The 12,324-nt window shown below is 46.4% G+C and overlaps 1 long non-coding RNA gene across 2 annotated transcripts in view; it reads left to right on the top strand.

Moving 5' to 3' along the window:
* Positions 1-242: 242 nt before the first annotated feature.
* LOC140105853 (uncharacterized) overlaps positions 243-12,324 on the top strand; it is a 35,992-nt gene continuing 23,910 nt past the window's right edge. For both annotated transcript variants that reach the window (XR_011850659.1, XR_011850660.1), the window contains exons 1-3: positions 243-320; positions 4,465-4,577; positions 9,887-9,999. This is a non-coding gene — a long non-coding RNA (uncharacterized lncRNA). The remainder of the gene's footprint in view (positions 321-4,464; positions 4,578-9,886; positions 10,000-12,324) is intronic.

The raw sequence follows: 12,324 nt of genomic DNA, 5'->3' as shown, positions 1-12,324 counted from the left end.
CCCCCTCCTCGGACTTCCTATAACTTTAATCAATAGTACCCACATCCTATAACTGATGCGGGTACTAGTGACACGCAGAGGCAGTGAAGCGCCGTTACCTGTGAGCTGAGGGTCCGGAGCGCACATGTATGGTGTACAGCGCGCAGGCCGGCACCACTCAGCTCACACTGTATCTCACTGGATCTGCTCCGTGCAGCAGTGATGTCACGGGAGGGGGCGGAGCTTTATACACAGTCTCCTCACAGTGCAGGAAGTGGAGCTGTAGTGGCTGCTTGCAAGAAGAACTGGTAGGGGGACTGTGTGCAAACATGTGTATGGAGGTGAGGGAGCTTCACAGGAGGGGATAGGATGGCTGTAGTAAGGTCAGGGAACACCTGTATCTTACATGGGACTGCATGTCTGGCGGGTGCTCAGGTGGCATGAGGTGTGTGTTACGTGGGGCTGCATGTCTGGCGAGTGCTGAGGTGGCATAAGGTGTGTGTTACGTGGGGCTGCATGTCTGGCGGGTGCTCAGGTGGCATGAGGTGTGTGTTACGTGGGGCTGCATGTCTGGCGGGTGCTCAGGTGGCATGAGGTGTGTGTTACGTGGGGCTGCATGTCTGGCGGATGCTCAGGTGGCATGAGGTGTGTGTTACATGGGGCTGCATGTCTGGTGGGTGCACAGGTGGCATGAGGTGTGTGTTATGTGGGGCTGCATGTCTGGCGGGTGCTCAGGTGGCATGAGGTGTGTGTTACGTGGGACTGCATGTCTGGCAGGGGCTGAGGTGGCATGAGGTGTGTGTTACGTGGGGCTGCATGTCTGGCGGGTGCTGAGGTGGCATGAGGTGTATCTTACATGGGACTGCATGTCTGGCGGGTGCTCAGGTGACATGAGGTGTGTGTTACATGGGACTACATGTCTGGCGGGTGCTGAGGTGGCATGAGGTGTGTGTTACGTGGGGCTGCATGTCTGGTGGGTGCTGAGGTGGCATAAGGTGTGTGTTACGTGGGGCTGCATGTCTGGCGGGTGCTGAGGTGGCATAAGGTGTGTGTTACGTGGGGCTGCATGTCTGGCGGGTGCTGAGGTGGCATGAGGTGTGTGTTACGTGGGGCTGCATGTCTGGCGGGTGCTGAGGTGGCATGAGGTGTGTGTTTCTTGGGGCTGCATGTCTGGCGGGTGCTGAGGTGGCATGAGGTGTATGTTACGTGGGGCTGCATGTCTGGCGGGTGCTGAGGTGGCATGAGGTGTGTGTTACGTGGGGCTGCATGTCTGGCAGGGGCTGAGGTGGCATGAGGTGTGTGTTACGTGGGGCTGCATGTCTGGCGGGTGCTGAGGTGGCATGAGGTGTGTGTTACGTGGGGCTGCATGTCTGGCGGGTGCTCAGGTGGCATGAGGTGTGTTACATGGGACTGCATGTCTGGCGGGTGCTGAGGTGGCATGAGGTGTGTGTTACGTGGGGCTGCATGTCTGGCGGGTTCTGAGGTGGCATGAGGTGTGTGTTACGTGGGGCTGCATGTCTGGCGGGTGCTCAGGTGGCATGAGGTGTGTGTTACGTGGGGCTGCATGTCTGGCGGGTGCTCAGGTGGCATGAGGTGTGTGTTACGTGGGGCTGCATGTCTGGCGGGTGCTCAGGTGGCATGAGGTGTGTGTTACGTGGGGCTGCATGTCTGGCGGGTGCTGAGGTGGCATGAGGTGTGTGTTACGTGGGGCTGCATGTCTGGCGGGTGCTGAGGTGGCATAAGGTGTGTGTTACGTGGGGCTGCATGTCTGGCGGGTGCTCAGGTGGCATGAGGTGTGTGTTACGTGGGGCTGCATGTCTGGCGGGTTCTGAGGTGGCATGAGGTGTGTGTTACGTGGGGCTGCATGTCTGGCGGGTGCTCAGGTGGCATGAGGTGTGTGTTACGTGGGGCTGCATGTCTGGCGGGTGCTCAGGTGGCATGAGGTGTGTGTTACGTGGGGCTGCATGTCTGGCGGGTGCTCAGGTGGCATGAGGTGTGTGTTACGTGGGGCTGCATGTCTGGCGGGTGCACAGGTGGCAAAAAATGACAAAGATGCAAATTCAATTAATAAAATAATGAAAAAACGCCCACCCACCCCCCCCCCTTCCCACACACACACACACAAAAAAAAATTAAATAAAATTTCTTTAAAAAAAAAAAAAAGCTTTTTACAAAGCAAGCATCATGGATGTGCAGTATCAGCTGCAGTCTGGCCACTGGGGTTCGGCGGCGTCGGCTGCAGTCTTGGTGTTTGGTGTCAGTGGCGTTAGCCACAGTTTGGTGGTGGGAGGTTTTGGTGGCTGCAGCCACAGGTTAGTGGTGGGAGGTTTCGGTGGCTGCAGCCACAGGTTAGTGGTGGGAGGTTTCGGTGGCTGCAGCCACAGGTTAGTGGTGGGAGGTTTCGGTGGCTGCAGCCACAGGTTAGTGGTGGGAGGTTTTGGTGGCTGCAGTCGCAGTCTGGTTGGGGGGGTTTGTGGCGTCAGCTCCAGTCTGGCCAATGCATGATGTAACATCACTACAACTGCCTCAATTTAAACACAGAAGATACTGACACATGATTATATAATTAGCGTCTATCACCAGTATATACCGCCATGAGTTATATATATATGTATTACTGAAAATTTCATACTCCTCCCCGGCCAAATATACTCCTCAAAAGTAGTAAGAGGAGTAATATTACCCTTCTAGAAATATCTTAGTGCGACCTCTGGGTGTACGGGACTGTGTAAAGATGTGAATTTTTGCGGGATGAGCTGATGTTTTCTTTGCTACCTTTTTGAAATCTGTACGACCTTTGATCACTTGCATTACTGGGTTCAACACCGAGAATAACCGTTATTATATTTTGATAGAAAGGACATTTTGCGGGCACACCTTACATGTTTATGATTTTTACTGTTTATTTTCATATCAGTTCTAGGGAAAGTGGGTGATTTAAATATTTAGCTTTTTTTATAATTTTTTTTTTTTTTTTTACTTTTTCATACCCCTGGATTGGTCCTACCATATACTGCAATGCAACAGTACGGCAGTATATGTGGAATTAACACATGATCTATTACAATGTACCATTGGCACATTGTAACAGGTCTTGGAAATATAACGGAATATACCTCTGTATTCACAGTATATATTTGTAGTTTTTCTAATGTAGTGGGGAGCTGTATGTTTTATAGTAAATTATAAGTGGCAATGTAAATATTATTATTTTAGTACACACATAATTTATCTTAGGGCACAGTGTGGTTAGTTGTGGTGTGAGGGGTATATATGATATATGTGGGGGGTACAGTGTGGTCAGTTGTGGTGTGAGGGGTATATATGATATATGTGGGGACACAGTGTGTACAGTTGTGGTGTGAGGGGTATATATGATATATGTGGGGGGCACAGTGTGTACAGTTGTGGTGTGAGGGGTATATAATATATGTGGGGACACAGTGTGTACAGTTGTGGTGTGAGGGGTATATATGATATATGTGGGGACACAGTGTGTACAGTTGTGGTGTGAGGGGTATATATGATATATGTGGGGGCACAGTGTGTACAGTTGTGGTGTGAGGGGTATATATGATATATGTGGGGACACAGTGTGTACAGTTGTGGTGTGAGGGGTATATAATATATGTGGGGACATAGTGTGTACAGTTGTGGTGTGAGGGGTATATATGATATATGTGGGGGCACAGTGTGTACAGTTGTGGTGTGAGGGGTATATAATATATGTGGGGACATAGTGTGTACAGTTGTGGTGTGAGGGGTATATATGATATATGTGGGGACACAGTGTGTACAGTTGTGGTGTGAGGGGTATATAATATATGTGGGGACACAGTGTGTACAGTTGTGGTGTGAGGGGTATATATGATATATGTGGGGACACAGTGTGGACAGTTGTGGTGTGAGGGGTATATATGATATATGTGGGGGCACAGTGTGTACAGTTGTGGTGTGAGGGGTATATATGATATATGTGGGGGCACAGTGTGTACAGTTGTGGTGTGAGGGGTATATATGATATATGTGGGGACACAGTGTGTACAGTTGTGGTGTGAGGGGTATATATGATATATGTGGGGACACAGTGTGTACAGTTGTGGTGTGAGGGGTATATATGATATATGTGGGGACACAGTGTGTACAGTTGTGGTGTGAGGGGTATATATGATATATGTGGGGACACAGTGTGTACAGTTGTGGTGTGAGGGGTATATATGATATATGTGGGGACACAGTGTGTACAGTTGTGGTGTGAGGGGTATATATGATATATGTGGGGACACAGTGTGTACAGTTGTGGTGTGAGGGGTATATATGATATATGTGGGGACACAGTGTGTACAGTTGTGATGTGAGGGGTGTATATGATATATGTGGGGGTACAGTGTGGTCAGTTGTGGTGTGAGGGGTATATATGATATTACTTAGGAGCACAGTGTTATTCCGGTGACACTATAGTGTAAGTGACTGTAGTGTCTTTAGGCTCACAGAGGAGCTGCAAGGAAGCAACTAAACGTGAGCGTGAATTCTTTATCGACAAGTGATGGCCTGGAGAATCAGTGCACTTTTATACCTGATGGAGATGATCATCACCTGTGAGTAGCTAAATGTCACTTCTGACAATCCTGTACAAAGTGTGACACTTTCTGCTTTACGCGAGGTAGAAACAGAAGTCCTGTGGAAGGAAAGATATGGAGGCCTGGCGCAGCATTCCTGCATATAATATGCTGCCATGGGGTGCAGCAGCCATGTGGATAAATTACACAGGTCTGCTGCACCCCATAGGTCCATATTTTACCATGGCCTGCTGCAGCCTGACCACCTTTGTTTTCTTACACAGGACTGCTGCCATCCCCTCTATGTAAAGTGCTCATGTACATAGGGGGCAGTATTATAGTAGTTATATTCTTGTACATAGGGGGCAGTATTATAGTAGTTATATTCTTGTACATGGGGGGCAGTATTATAGTAGTTATATTCCTGTACATAGGGGGCAGTATTATAGTAGTTATATTCTTATACATAGCTGGCAGTATTATAGGAGTTATATTCTTGTACATAGGGGGCAGTATTATAGTAGTTATATTCTTGTACATGGGGGGCAGTATTATAGTAGTTATATTCCTGTACATAGGGGACAGTATTATAGTAGTTATATTCCTGTACATAGGGGGTAGTATTATAGTAGTTATATTCTTGTACATAGGGGGCAGTATTATAGTAGTTATATTCTTGTACATAGGGGGCAGTATTATAGTAGTTATATTCCTGTACATAGGGGGCAGTATTATAGTAGTTATATTCCTGTACATAGGGGGCAGTATTATAGGAGTTATATTCTTGTACATAGGGGGCAGTATTATAGTAGTTATATTCCTGTACATAGGGGGCAGTATTATAGTAGTTATATTCTTGTACATAGGGGGCAGTATTATAGTAGTTCTATTCCTGTACATAGGGGGCAGTATTATAGTAGTTATATTCCTGTACATAGGGGGCAGTATTATAGTAGTTATATTCTTGTACATAGAGGGCAGTATTATAGTAGTTATATTCCTGTACATAGGGGGCAGTATTATAGTAGTTATATTCTTGTACATAGGGGGCAGTATTATAGTAGTTCTATTCTTTTACATAGGGGGCAGAATTATAGTAGTTATATTCTTGTACATAGGGGCAGTATTATAGTAGTTCTATTCCTGTACATAGTGGGCAGTATTATAGTAGGGTAGTTCTATTTTTGTACATAGGGGGCAGGATTATAGATAGTTAGCTTGTATATGGGAAAATGTATTTTAGTAGTTTTATTTTGTGTAAAGAAGGCAGGATTAAATGTGTTATTCTATATATACCAACAATTTGTCGGTTATGACCCCACCCATATTGTCTGACCACACCCACTTGTCTTGACTCCGCCCATAAAATGGGGCCGCTTTTACAGTTTTTTCCAGGGCCATTTTAAATTCCCAGTCCGCCCCTGGCTGCATGTCTGGCGGGTGCTCAGGTGGCATGAGGTGTGTGTTACGTGGGGCTGCATGTCTGGCGGATGCTCAGGTGGCATGAGGTGTGTGTTACATGGGGCTGCATGTCTGGTGGGTGCACAGGTGGCATGAGGTGTGTGTTATGTGGGGCTGCATGTCTGGCGGGTGCTCAGGTGGCATGAGGTGTGTGTTACGTGGGACTGCATGTCTGGCAGGGGCTGAGGTGGCATGAGGTGTGTGTTACGTGGGGCTGCATGTCTGGCGGGTGCTGAGGTGGCATGAGGTGTATCTTACATGGGACTGCATGTCTGGCGGGTGCTCAGGTGACATGAGGTGTGTGTTACATGGGACTACATGTCTGGCGGGTGCTGAGGTGGCATGAGGTGTGTGTTACGTGGGGCTGCATGTCTGGTGGGTGCTGAGGTGGCATAAGGTGTGTGTTACGTGGGGCTGCATGTCTGGCGGGTGCTGAGGTGGCATAAGGTGTGTGTTACGTGGGGCTGCATGTCTGGCGGGTGCTGAGGTGGCATGAGGTGTGTGTTACGTGGGGCTGCATGTCTGGCGGGTGCTGAGGTGGCATGAGGTGTGTGTTTCTTGGGGCTGCATGTCTGGCGGGTGCTGAGGTGGCATGAGGTGTATGTTACGTGGGGCTGCATGTCTGGCGGGTGCTGAGGTGGCATGAGGTGTGTGTTACGTGGGGCTGCATGTCTGGCAGGGGCTGAGGTGGCATGAGGTGTGTGTTACGTGGGGCTGCATGTCTGGCGGGTGCTGAGGTGGCATGAGGTGTGTGTTACGTGGGGCTGCATGTCTGGCGGGTGCTCAGGTGGCATGAGGTGTGTTACATGGGACTGCATGTCTGGCGGGTGCTGAGGTGGCATGAGGTGTGTGTTACGTGGGGCTGCATGTCTGGCGGGTTCTGAGGTGGCATGAGGTGTGTGTTACGTGGGGCTGCATGTCTGGCGGGTGCTCAGGTGGCATGAGGTGTGTGTTACGTGGGGCTGCATGTCTGGCGGGTGCTCAGGTGGCATGAGGTGTGTGTTACGTGGGGCTGCATGTCTGGCGGGTGCTCAGGTGGCATGAGGTGTGTGTTACGTGGGGCTGCATGTCTGGCGGGTGCTGAGGTGGCATGAGGTGTGTGTTACGTGGGGCTGCATGTCTGGCGGGTGCTGAGGTGGCATAAGGTGTGTGTTACGTGGGGCTGCATGTCTGGCGGGTGCTCAGGTGGCATGAGGTGTGTGTTACGTGGGGCTGCATGTCTGGCGGGTTCTGAGGTGGCATGAGGTGTGTGTTACGTGGGGCTGCATGTCTGGCGGGTGCTCAGGTGGCATGAGGTGTGTGTTACGTGGGGCTGCATGTCTGGCGGGTGCTCAGGTGGCATGAGGTGTGTGTTACGTGGGGCTGCATGTCTGGCGGGTGCTCAGGTGGCATGAGGTGTGTGTTACGTGGGGCTGCATGTCTGGCGGGTGCACAGGTGGCAAAAAATGACAAAGATGCAAATTCAATTAATAAAATAATGAAAAAACGCCCACCCACCCCCCCCCCTTCCCACACACACACACACAAAAAAAAATTAAATAAAATTTCTTTAAAAAAAAAAAAAAGCTTTTTACAAAGCAAGCATCATGGATGTGCAGTATCAGCTGCAGTCTGGCCACTGGGGTTCGGCGGCGTCGGCTGCAGTCTTGGTGTTTGGTGTCAGTGGCGTTAGCCACAGTTTGGTGGTGGGAGGTTTTGGTGGCTGCAGCCACAGGTTAGTGGTGGGAGGTTTCGGTGGCTGCAGCCACAGGTTAGTGGTGGGAGGTTTCGGTGGCTGCAGCCACAGGTTAGTGGTGGGAGGTTTCGGTGGCTGCAGCCACAGGTTAGTGGTGGGAGGTTTTGGTGGCTGCAGTCGCAGTCTGGTTGGGGGGGTTTGTGGCGTCAGCTCCAGTCTGGCCAATGCATGATGTAACATCACTACAACTGCCTCAATTTAAACACAGAAGATACTGACACATGATTATATAATTAGCGTCTATCACCAGTATATACCGCCATGAGTTATATATATATGTATTACTGAAAATTTCATACTCCTCCCCGGCCAAATATACTCCTCAAAAGTAGTAAGAGGAGTAATATTACCCTTCTAGAAATATCTTAGTGCGACCTCTGGGTGTACGGGACTGTGTAAAGATGTGAATTTTTGCGGGATGAGCTGATGTTTTCTTTGCTACCTTTTTGAAATCTGTACGACCTTTGATCACTTGCATTACTGGGTTCAACACCGAGAATAACCGTTATTATATTTTGATAGAAAGGACATTTTGCGGGCACACCTTACATGTTTATGATTTTTACTGTTTATTTTCATATCAGTTCTAGGGAAAGTGGGTGATTTAAATATTTAGCTTTTTTTATAATTTTTTTTTTTTTTTTTACTTTTTCATACCCCTGGATTGGTCCTACCATATACTGCAATGCAACAGTACGGCAGTATATGTGGAATTAACACATGATCTATTACAATGTACCATTGGCACATTGTAACAGGTCTTGGAAATATAACGGAATATACCTCTGTATTCACAGTATATATTTGTAGTTTTTCTAATGTAGTGGGGAGCTGTATGTTTTATAGTAAATTATAAGTGGCAATGTAAATATTATTATTTTAGTACACACATAATTTATCTTAGGGCACAGTGTGGTTAGTTGTGGTGTGAGGGGTATATATGATATATGTGGGGGGTACAGTGTGGTCAGTTGTGGTGTGAGGGGTATATATGATATATGTGGGGACACAGTGTGTACAGTTGTGGTGTGAGGGGTATATATGATATATGTGGGGGGCACAGTGTGTACAGTTGTGGTGTGAGGGGTATATAATATATGTGGGGACACAGTGTGTACAGTTGTGGTGTGAGGGGTATATATGATATATGTGGGGACACAGTGTGTACAGTTGTGGTGTGAGGGGTATATATGATATATGTGGGGGCACAGTGTGTACAGTTGTGGTGTGAGGGGTATATATGATATATGTGGGGACACAGTGTGTACAGTTGTGGTGTGAGGGGTATATAATATATGTGGGGACATAGTGTGTACAGTTGTGGTGTGAGGGGTATATATGATATATGTGGGGGCACAGTGTGTACAGTTGTGGTGTGAGGGGTATATAATATATGTGGGGACATAGTGTGTACAGTTGTGGTGTGAGGGGTATATATGATATATGTGGGGACACAGTGTGTACAGTTGTGGTGTGAGGGGTATATAATATATGTGGGGACACAGTGTGTACAGTTGTGGTGTGAGGGGTATATATGATATATGTGGGGACACAGTGTGGACAGTTGTGGTGTGAGGGGTATATATGATATATGTGGGGGCACAGTGTGTACAGTTGTGGTGTGAGGGGTATATATGATATATGTGGGGGCACAGTGTGTACAGTTGTGGTGTGAGGGGTATATATGATATATGTGGGGACACAGTGTGTACAGTTGTGGTGTGAGGGGTATATATGATATATGTGGGGACACAGTGTGTACAGTTGTGGTGTGAGGGGTATATATGATATATGTGGGGACACAGTGTGTACAGTTGTGGTGTGAGGGGTATATATGATATATGTGGGGACACAGTGTGTACAGTTGTGGTGTGAGGGGTATATATGATATATGTGGGGACACAGTGTGTACAGTTGTGGTGTGAGGGGTATATATGATATATGTGGGGACACAGTGTGTACAGTTGTGGTGTGAGGGGTATATATGATATATGTGGGGACACAGTGTGTACAGTTGTGATGTGAGGGGTGTATATGATATATGTGGGGGTACAGTGTGGTCAGTTGTGGTGTGAGGGGTATATATGATATTACTTAGGAGCACAGTGTTATTCCGGTGACACTATAGTGTAAGTGACTGTAGTGTCTTTAGGCTCACAGAGGAGCTGCAAGGAAGCAACTAAACGTGAGCGTGAATTCTTTATCGACAAGTGATGGCCTGGAGAATCAGTGCACTTTTATACCTGATGGAGATGATCATCACCTGTGAGTAGCTAAATGTCACTTCTGACAATCCTGTACAAAGTGTGACACTTTCTGCTTTACGCGAGGTAGAAACAGAAGTCCTGTGGAAGGAAAGATATGGAGGCCTGGCGCAGCATTCCTGCATATAATATGCTGCCATGGGGTGCAGCAGCCATGTGGATAAATTACACAGGTCTGCTGCACCCCATAGGTCCATATTTTACCATGGCCTGCTGCAGCCTGACCACCTTTGTTTTCTTACACAGGACTGCTGCCATCCCCTCTATGTAAAGTGCTCATGTACATAGGGGGCAGTATTATAGTAGTTATATTCTTGTACATAGGGGGCAGTATTATAGTAGTTATATTCTTGTACATGGGGGGCAGTATTATAGTAGTTATATTCCTGTACATAGGGGGCAGTATTATAGTAGTTATATTCTTATACATAGCTGGCAGTATTATAGGAGTTATATTCTTGTACATAGGGGGCAGTATTATAGTAGTTATATTCTTGTACATGGGGGGCAGTATTATAGTAGTTATATTCCTGTACATAGGGGACAGTATTATAGTAGTTATATTCCTGTACATAGGGGGTAGTATTATAGTAGTTATATTCTTGTACATAGGGGGCAGTATTATAGTAGTTATATTCTTGTACATAGGGGGCAGTATTATAGTAGTTATATTCTTGTACATAGGGGGCAGTATTATAGTAGTTATATTCCTGTACATAGGGGGCAGTATTATAGTAGTTATATTCCTGTACATAGGGGGCAGTATTATAGGAGTTATATTCTTGTACATAGGGGGCAGTATTATAGTAGTTATATTCCTGTACATAGGGGGCAGTATTATAGTAGTTATATTCTTGTACATAGGGGGCAGTATTATAGTAGTTCTATTCCTGTACATAGGGGGCAGTATTATAGTAGTTATATTCCTGTACATAGGGGGCAGTATTATAGTAGTTATATTCTTGTACATAGAGGGCAGTATTATAGTAGTTATATTCCTGTACATAGGGGGCAGTATTATAGTAGTTATATTCTTGTACATAGGGGGCAGTATTATAGTAGTTCTATTCTTTTACATAGGGGGCAGAATTATAGTAGTTATATTCTTGTACATAGGGGCAGTATTATAGTAGTTCTATTCCTGTACATAGTGGGCAGTATTATAGTAGGGTAGTTCTATTTTTGTACATAGGGGGCAGGATTATAGATAGTTAGCTTGTATATGGGAAAATGTATTTTAGTAGTTTTATTTTGTGTAAAGAAGGCAGGATTAAATGTGTTATTCTATATATACCAACAATTTGTCGGTTATGACCCCACCCATATTGTCTGACCACACCCACTTGTCTTGACTCCGCCCATAAAATGGGGCCGCTTTTACAGTTTTTTCCAGGGCCATTTTAAATTCCCAGTCCGCCCCTGGGAATCAGTGTGCACAGAATGGGGGGTACTATAACCCCCTTATGTATGTTAACATCTGGTAAGTCCTGGGTATCCATATAGCTAGATCTTGGGGGGCGAAGGGGGTGGCACGACATTTAAGATAGATACAGTATCTGTCTGGAGTATTGGTAGATTCTATACATTTCATCACACATGAAGATGGCTCACAGCAGAAGACAATACATGTCTAGGGTACAGTATTGATCCATAAATCTCTTAAATATGAATGTGGGGCACAATATTAATAGGGCTACAGTCTCTCAGATAATTTTATCTCTGGAATACAGTATGGGTGGTGTTATTTTTGGGTACACATATGGTACTATTGAAAGTATTGTTTTAGTGGGTCTTCAAATCTCTAGGGTGCAGTATATCTCTAGTGTAAATTATTACTATCAATATGTTGGTGTCGGTGAGGTATTCTGATTTGGCTACCACTGGTAGGAGTACAGTATGACGGATTGTTTTATCTCTGGGGCACAAGGGGTACTGGTGAGAATATATATCTCTTAGGAAGGTACATCATTGACGGCACTATACATCTCTTATCGGGAACATTATTGGTTGTATTATGAAACTTTGAGTTAATTATGCCTCCAGGACATTGTATGTGTTGGACAATACCATAACACTTAGTGGGACATTGCCAACTCTCTGTCAGACACAATGGGGGAGATTCATTACGCCTGGCGTAGAAGGCACACCATCTCCCCAATTGTTTCCTGGCTTCTCCGACCCACACACACCACTTTGTGCATGTCAGGTACAAGGAGCAGGGCATGCTCCGGCAGGGGCACGAAGACCGCAACCACCAGATTTACTATAGTCTCACCAGAGACTATAGCCAAATACTCTGCCAGATCAGATGTGGTCTACACAGGTC

Source organism: Engystomops pustulosus, chromosome 11 (genome assembly GCF_040894005.1).
Source record: "Engystomops pustulosus chromosome 11, aEngPut4.maternal, whole genome shotgun sequence".
Classification (NCBI taxonomy): domain Eukaryota; kingdom Metazoa; phylum Chordata; class Amphibia; order Anura; family Leptodactylidae; genus Engystomops; species Engystomops pustulosus.
Note: the sequence above shows the minus strand (reverse complement) of the source record. Positions and strands in the feature narration are given on the sequence as shown.